This window comes from Coenobita brevimanus, chromosome 101, assembly GCF_032717465.1.
Source record: "Coenobita brevimanus isolate Jiangsu-jjx chromosome 101, ASM3271746v2, whole genome shotgun sequence".
Lineage (NCBI taxonomy): Eukaryota > Metazoa > Arthropoda > Malacostraca > Decapoda > Coenobitidae > Coenobita > Coenobita brevimanus.
The window spans coordinates 12,776,639-12,784,932 of record NC_137054.1 but is presented as its reverse complement, the minus strand read 5'-3'; the positions used below and the strand labels follow the sequence as shown (position 1 = coordinate 12,784,932).

The window sequence follows — 8,294 nt, the reverse complement described above, 5'->3', positions numbered from 1 at the left end:
GGCTGCGAGGTCTAGGGGGTAAAGAGGAGGAGGGGAGGGGTGGAACTTGGAACCTTAGAAATCAGTGCAGTCGAACATCACTATAGTGTAAAGTAGCACAACAAAAGGTGGCTTGGTTCCTGAGATTATCTAGTTTCTGAGATGAATGGAGGAGAGGGGGGGGGGGCTGTCATAGAGGGACAGGGCTTAAATCTATGATAACTGAATCGATCTGTGTTTCTCATAGGTCTGTTGAGAGAGAGAGAGAGAGAGAGAGAGAGAGAGAGAGAGAGAGAGAGAGAGAGAGAGAGAGAGAGATGTAAAGTAGCACAAACAAGAGAGGCCCGGTGACTAAGGCATTGCATCCACAAGCTGTTATGAATGGCAGGGGATCGGACAGCATGCCATCAAAACCGTTGTGCCCCCCTGTGATGATGGTGAGGGATGCCTTCTAGTGGTGGCAACCAATACATAACCAGGCAGTGGAGCTGTATGGTTGTATAAAAGCCTTCAGTTTCCTCCCAATCCCCCGACAGGACGATGGCAAACTGCAGAAGGTTTGTTTTGGCATACAGTCCACTGTGTTCAAGTTCAGCTGATTCTGCGGTTGTAGTTACTACTACTGCAACTATTACCACTACTACCCCTCTGCACACCAAGGGATACGGCAACTATCGTACGTTCTTTTTATTGCATACGACAGAGGGGATATGTTATGTTCTTTCTCTTTTTCTTACTGGTGTTCTTGTTTTACTTGCCCTCATTGGCCATCATGGTCTCTCGATCTTATTTCTGGGCCGACTGGCATGAAAGTTGCTATGCACGTACAGTTAGCATCAAAAGTCCTGTTGCCTCTCCTGTTTTTCTCTTCATGAAGTTAGAATATCAGTGTGGTGAATCCGCAGCAACCGACACTGATGACACTGATCTATAGCAAAATGAATGTATCAGTGTTAACTGTTGCTGATTAACAAAACTGTAATTCAGAGTTCATGGACAGAAAAGCAGAAAAGGCAGTAAGACTTTTGATGCCAGCTGTACCTGGGCTTGGTATTTCGAAACGACTTACTTTTTCTTTTTTTTTTAATGATTCATTTGAAAATGTTTTTATCCCCCTAAGTGTAAAAAGACAGGTACAGAATTACCAAAAGACGGGCGCGGCATTGTCGTAGCAGCAGTTGTAGCCCCAGGCTCATCTGAAACGTGAACCCGATGGACTGCAGACTTAAGCCGCCAATCTCCCACGGTACACCATCCTCCTTTCACGGGACAGGGAGAGAATTACAAGACGCCAACACCCATCCCAAAACGGAGCCTGTTTTACCCGGCTTCAAATGCGGTTACGGTACGAGGCGAGGTTGTTTCGGACGTGCCCTCTAGCCTGTTTGTTTAATACTACTGGCTTCTAAACCATTATGGCTAATTTCTGTTTATGTCTTTTTTCACTTTCATCTCTTCTTCCGCTTTCCCCACGTCTTCCACTTTCCTCTCGTCCACTCTCTCACTTCTTTCACTATCCCCTCTTCTTCCACTTTCCCTTCTTCCACTTCCCTCTTTTCTTTCACTATCCCCTCTTCTTCCACTTTCCCCTCATCCTCCACTTTCCTTTCTTCTGCCATCTTTCCCTCTTCTTCTACTTCCCATACTTCCACGTTTCCCTCTTCTTTCACTTTCCTTTCTTCCACGTTTCCCTCTTCCTACACTTCCCTTTCTTCTGCTTCACTCTCTTCCACTTTCCCCCCTCTTCTTCCACTTTTCTCTCTTGCACTTTCTTCCACTCTGTATTCCTTTCCTCTTCCACTTCCTTCGTTTCTTTCACTTTCTCTCTTCCATTTTCTCTCCTCTTCCACTTTCCCCTCTTCTTCCACTTTCCTCTCTTCTTCCACTTACTCCCCTCTCTCTCTCTTCCACAGACTACCGTGTTGGTAATAACGCAGGCCCGTCACAAGTGGGTCCGAAGCTGTGCACACCTGGCGCAACATGTGGGTCTGTGTTCGCAAAATTCAGGTGTTTATGGCGTTCAAATGCGTTTATAGTGTTCAGAGGTGTTCATGGTCTTCAGAGGTCTTCATGGTGTTCGGAGGTGTTCATGGTGTTCAGAGGTGTTCATGGTGTTCAGAGATGTTCATGGTGTTCAGAGATGTTCGTGGTGTTCAGAGATGTTCATGGTGTTCAGAGATGTTCATGGTGCTTAGAAGTGTCCGGAGGTGTTCATGGAATTCATGTGTTCATTGTGATCAGAGGTGTTCAGAGGTGTTCATGGTGTTCAGAGATGTTCATGGTTTCAGAGGTGTGCATGGCGTTCAGAGGAGTTCATGGTGTTCTGAGATGTTCATGGTGTTCAGAGGTGTCCATGGTGTTCAGAGATGTTCATAGTGTTCAGAGATGTTCATTGTGTCCACAGGTGTCCACAGGTGTCGCACAGGTGTCCAGAGGTCTCTCTCTCTCTCTCTCTCTCTCTCTAAATTGGAAAAGCTGTCGAAATTACTGTGCATCATTCCGTCGTGATTATGACACATGCCTTTTCCACGTCCATAAATACCATATATTACATGACATTCGATTTTTATTTTCCTTTTTAATAATGGCGAACTTTTAGTCATTTCCGTTCGAGTGATAATAATTTCACACCTATGAATTATGTTCTATGTTATTGCTATCACACACCTTTATAGCTTACAGAAGGCCTCGACTTTTAATATTTGCTGGTGTGTGTGTGTGTGTGTGTGTGTGTGTGTGTGTGTGTGTGTTAATAATATACTAATACTTTCGGTTGATTTATTTATTCATTGTAACCAGTGACTGAATATACAAACAATTTCTTTAACTAGTTTCCTAACCTATGGGAGTCACTAGAGTGTGTGTGCATGTATATGTGTGTGTATTTTTCTTTTTTTTCCACCGGGTAGGTCAGGATCACATGATGGTCGTGATCGTCAGCTTTTACCCTCCCGGAAGGGAGCTGAGAGCTCATATAGTCCGATCTAAGGGCAAGGCTGTAACCTTCACAGACGCACACACCCATCCCCTTGCTCAAGGGGGACAGTAACCACCCACTTCGTCAGTGAAACTTTTCGCAACCTGAGCGAGGCGCGAACTCCCGTCTACCAGATGGCAAGCGAGAACGTTACCACTGTGCCAGCGAGCGGTGTGTGTGTGTGTGTGTGTGTGTGTGTGTGTGTAGTTAACATAGAAAGTGACGTTTGGACAGGTGCTTTTTCCACTTTACTCAGCACACCTGCCACTCGTCTATTCATACCTGCCTAGACATCGTCGAGGTGGACAGATTAACCCTTCCGGAGCCGGATGACTTCGTTTTTAGAATATTTCCGGTATCTCCCGACGATTTTATCTATCTGTCTAGTTATCTATCTTCCTTTTTTTTTTTTTTTTTTTTTTTTGCTGGAGAGATTTTTCGAACTGTGGGTGAGGGTAAATATCTCCCTTGTTTATCTCCTCGCTGCTACAGTTTAATAAAATCGCTGAATCTATTCGTTCGGGGAAACCTTGATAAAAGTGAAAATGCATTATCGCTTAATGGAGGCTAGTTTTTACCATTTCGCTACCATTTTCTAGGCTGAATTAATCTCATGAATCTGGTGACATTATTTTTATTTCATTCTTGCTGTCTGAAGCCTTTTTTTTTTTTTTTTTTTTCAATTTAGAAAGAATCTTTAGAAGTCCAGGGGTTTATTACCTCCTGATCGAAAAAGCTCCCTTAATCTGAGCAAAATCATCTGAAGTAAGCAAGATTGATAATAATAATAATAATAATAATAATAATAAAATGTGCGTCAGAATATTTAGCTGCTATATGAAGAAATGTACAGTTGCAGAAATAAATATCGTTACATATTCAAGTTGCATATTTATGAAACTGTTGGACAGTACTCTGAAATGTCTGATTGCTTCCGAAAAATATTATGTTTCGTTATGTACGTAGGGAAGGGAATCCATATTTATGCACCCTAATGTACTGTACACAAATAATCATCATCATCATCATCATAAATAAAATAGTGTCCGAAGACCTGGGAACTATGATTCTGATAATGAGCCAAACATAGCCAGTCATCTCAGAATCGTTGGTACGCCTGATTTTATTTTGCCGAGAGATGCACACGAGAACTGCTGTGCGCTTCTTCCGCCATGTACAGCGCTTCTCCACCCAACGTCCACCTTTGCACCATTTATTCATTTCCTCCTTCCACTGCCACATCCACGCCCACACCCGCAGATTGAGCCGTCCCCACTATACATATAAGATACTCGCAGTTGAATTTATACATAAGTACTATTTATGGATCACCCTGTACTTAAAGGTATGTGATGAGTACGATGTTCGGATACTTTTTGGTGACACTGTACCTCCCACCCCGTTCCCGTTGTCAGTGCTATCCCATGCCCGGCACAAAATACGAATACGATGTCTTAATTTTCATTGAAAATGTACATATACTGTACATATACTTCCTACTAGATTCCAGTGTATGAAAAATTGTCATACCTGGTTTGATAAATTTTGTAAAATTGAAAAAATGACTAAACCTGATCATGACGAAAATCATATTCTTTTTACCCACTAAGTTTATGGGCAATGAAAACAGATCGGTTAATTAACCGCTTCCCTGAAATTAATTTCTTCTAATGAAATTGTACTATATTTTCCTAATGAATTATTGTTGAAAAAAACGTAAAAACGTAGGACTAACAAAATCAAATAGCGAAACAAGTCGAGTACTAATATATGACAAGATATAATTTCTGTTATGTATGCAAGAATGTATGTATGTATGTATGTATGTATCTCTCTCCACACACACACACACACACACACACACACACACACACCGCTCGCTGGTGCAGTGGTAACGCTCTCGCCTGCCAACTGGTGGACGGGAGTTCGCGCCTCGCTCAGGTTGCGAAAAGCTTCAGACGAAGTGGGTGGTTACTGTCCCCCTCGAGCAAGGGGACGGGTGTGTGCGTGTGTGAAGGTCACAGCCTTGCCCTTAGATCGGACTATATGAGCTCTCAGCTCCCTTCCGGGAGGGTAAAAGCTGACGATCACGACCATCAAGTGATCCTGACCGACCCGGTGAATTACACACATCTCTCTCTCTCTCTCTCTCTCTCATTATGTATGTATGTAGATAGACAGATAGAGAGATCGATAAATGAATAGACAGATAGACAGACTGAAGGATAAAAAGCAGTGCCATTGATATTATACATTAATATCAATGTTTTTGGAGTATGAGCAAATTATACTCGGAGGATCCTGGAAACTGCTGAGTGTGTCTGCGTCACTTGTGAGCGTGAAACTGCCAGGGGTCATTATTTAACACATTTATGCAGAGAACTAACATATCTTATCTGACCCCTCGAGTTCGACAAGTGTATCCTAAGCTGAATCAAATAATTGGAGAGAGAGAGAGAGAGAGAGAGAGAGAGAGAGAGAGAGAGAGAGAGAGAGAGAATGACGCTTTTGGTCTGAAAGAAGTTGAGCACATAATATGTGCTGATATCAGTAATTCACTTTACATTTTGCCCATCTCAGCAATATATATATATATATATATATATATATATATATATATATATATATATATATAATCTCTCATCAGCCGTTTGAGTGTCCACTGCAGGACCGGCCTATCCCGACCGACGTGGGGACGATTCAGCCAATGTATCTCTACCAAGTGGCTTAGGCCAGCCCTGTGCAACCTGCGGCCCAAGGGCCGCATGCGGCCCTCAAAGGCTTTCAATGCGGCCCTTTCTCCTAAAAATAAATAAGCTATAGTGCGGCCCTCAGAGAGAGAGAGAGAGAGAGAGAGTGTGTTACCAACTACAGCCCACCGAAGGTTTGATTAAAATATTAAATTCATATTCTTGTGTACCAATTTTACCATCTTTTTCCTATTTCATTCACTAGTGTACAGATTTTAGTTATATTAGAACAGAAAATAACATATTACTTGAAATTTTTAATTATTAGTACATATATAGATTGAGTGATCCTTGGCTGTCTGTCTATGAGTCAGACACGTATGATTCACGTACTGTAGTATGGTACATGTGTTCCCGCCTGACAGTGCCACTGCCTCACCAGTCTCCGTTGCGACTTCATTTGTTGTGGTTGATTTGTGATTACAGGTACTCTAAGTGTCTAAACTTCGTTTATATTGCAGTTTTGTGATTGGCTTTAGAAAACTTGCAAGCAAAACATTTTGAGAATTATATATCACTGCTGAGAATGTGGTAGAACCGTAGAACTGCTAAGATTTATAAACCATGAATTGATCAATAGCTTACAACTGAACAGTTATTGTTACATAGCCAATTTTTAACCTGTTCTTTACCGATGGCTTACTTTTCATAATTTTTGAAAATTATATATCAGTGCTGAGAATGTCGTTTAACCGTAGAACTGCTAAGATTTATAAACCATGAATTGATCAATAGCTACAACTGAACAGTTATTCTTGCATAGCCCATTTTTAACCTGTTCTTTACCGATGGCTTACTTTTCATATATTTAGGCTACCATTCGACAATTTTAAGTAAGTGAGGGAGTGTTTTATAGAGATGAGGGGGTTACTCTATGTGTCTACTGAAAGATTTGGTGCAGATATAATGATTTCCTTCCTAATATGGCTAACAACAGTTGATTATATTTAGCTTGGGAGAGAGTCGGGAGAGAATGGGTAACTCATCCCGAAAGATAATGCACTTAAGTACCTCTATAATCGATTTATGTATTTTATCTTAATCATTCACTTGATTTTGCTAAGAAAATTTATACAAAATTATTAATTTTATTGGAATCTATTACATTTTTCTTAAAGCCATGTTTTACTAATTATATATTTTTCTCAGCAGGAAAGATCTTATTGTACTAATAATGGCTTCAAGTAAAAAACGCAAAATTTCAGAGGAAAACCGGAGTTTTCAAGAGAAATGGACTGAACAATATTTATGCATACAATCAGGGGGGAAAGCATTGTGCCTTGTGTGCCATGAAACCATTTCTGTTCTAAAAGAATATAACATCAATAGACACTACATCACAAAGCACAAAGAATATGAAAATATGACAGGTGAAGCACGCAAGGAAAAAATATCATTCTTGCAGAAATCTCTGAAAGGACAACAGTCATTGTTTACAAAGAAAGTTAAGGAATATGATGCATCTCTCAAAACAAGCTTCTTGATTAGTCAAATCCTTGCAAAAAGACTCAAGCCCTATTCTGATGGTGAGGTAGTTAAGGAATGTTTGTGTGTAGCCTCGGACAATATGTTTCCTGACAAAAAGAAACAAGTTGAAAACATAAGCCTTTCAAGATATACTGTTGCTAGAAGAATAGACAGTCTTTCAGGGAGTATTGAAAGTACAATGGTCAAGCGAGTTAGTGCTTTTTCTGCGTACTCTGTTGCTCTTGATGAGAGTTGTGACACCACAGACACTGCACAACTTGCTGTGTATATTAGGGGTGTTGACAATGACTATAATATTACAGAGGAAATGGCTTCACTACAAAGCATGAAGGGGACCACAACAGGACAAAATATTTTTGATGAATTGGAAAAAGTATTGGCAAGGTTTGGACTGGACTACACTAATTTAGTTTGCATTACAACAGATTGTGCTCCTGCGATGTCGGGTCAAAGAAATGGGGTTGTTGGATTACTGAAGACCAGAATGGAGTCTCAAAATATTGGTTCAGGTTCACTTATTGTCCTGCATTGTATCATACACCAGGAAGCTTTATGTGCAAAGACAATAAACTTTCAGCATGTGACTAATATTCTTGTGAAAGCTGTGAATTTCATTAGGTCAAGAGGTCTAAATCACCGCGAGTTTCAGCAGTTAATGGCAGACATTGAAGCAGAGTACAGTGATGTGAAGTATTTTTGTGAGGTCAGGTGGCTAAGCAAAGCAGGAATGTTGAAGAGAGCATATGAACTTTTGGAAGAAATTGTACTGTTCTTAGATATGAAAGGTAATGCTATCCCTGAATTGAGAGATAAGGAATGGAGATGTGATTTAGCATTTTTAGTAGATATAACTGATCATCTTAGTGCACTGAATGTTAGACTTCAAGGAAAAGTTCAACTAATAAATGAGTTGTTCTCACTGATCAAAGGCTTCCAGATAAAATTGCGTCTGTGGAAGTCACAAATCAGAAACCATAACTCAGCCCACTTTCCTACACTGAAAAACCATGACACTAGCAACCTTCAGTATCAGAAGTATGGTGACAAGTTGGCAGTCTTACAAGAGGAATTTTCAGAAAGATTTAATGACCTCAAGAAAC

General features: G+C 40.6%; 1 pseudogene; it reads left to right on the top strand.

Annotated features, from left to right (window-relative positions):
- The first annotated feature begins 7,372 nt into the window (after positions 1-7,372).
- LOC145414931 (general transcription factor II-I repeat domain-containing protein 2A pseudogene) overlaps positions 7,373-8,294 on the top strand; it is a 1,308-nt pseudogene continuing 386 nt past the window's right edge.